The sequence below is a fragment of the Phoca vitulina genome, unplaced genomic scaffold (assembly GCF_004348235.1).
Source record: "Phoca vitulina isolate PV1807 unplaced genomic scaffold, GSC_HSeal_1.0 scaffold120, whole genome shotgun sequence".
Taxonomy (NCBI): Eukaryota; Metazoa; Chordata; class Mammalia; order Carnivora; family Phocidae; genus Phoca; species Phoca vitulina.
In genome coordinates, this window is record NW_022589823.1 from 852,018 (window position 1) to 852,450 (window position 433).

Genomic DNA, 433 nt, shown 5'->3' on the forward strand with positions numbered 1-433 from the left:
GGTGAGTGCTGCGGGTGGTGAGCAGGTGGTGAGTAGGTGAGTGCTGCAGGTGGTGCTCAGGTGAGTGCTGCAGGTGGTGAGCGGGTGGTGAGCAGGTGAGTGCTGCAGGTGGTGAGCAGGTGAGTGCTGCAGGTGGTGAGCACGTGGTGAGCAGGTGAGTGCTGTAGGTGGTGAGCACGTGGTGAGCAGGTGGTGAGCAGGTGGTGAGCAGGTGGTGAGTAGGTGAGGGCTGCAGGTGGTGAGCAGGTGAGTGCTGCAGGTGGTGAGCACGTGGTGAGCAGGTGAGTGCTGCAGGTGGTGAGCACGTGGTGAGCAGGTGGTGAGCAGGTGAGCGCTGCAGGTGGTGAGTAGGTGAGTGCTGCAGGTGGTGAGCACGTGGTGAGTAGGTGAGTGCTGCAGGTGGTGAGCAGGTGAGTGCTGCGGGTGGTGCCCA

General features: G+C 63.0%; 1 protein-coding gene across 3 annotated transcripts in view; it reads left to right on the forward strand.

Annotated features, from left to right (window-relative positions):
- DIP2A (disco interacting protein 2 homolog A) overlaps nt 1–433 on the forward strand; it is a 104,273-nt gene that overhangs the window by 93,596 nt on the left and 10,244 nt on the right. The gene's annotated exons all lie outside the window — the stretch shown is intronic.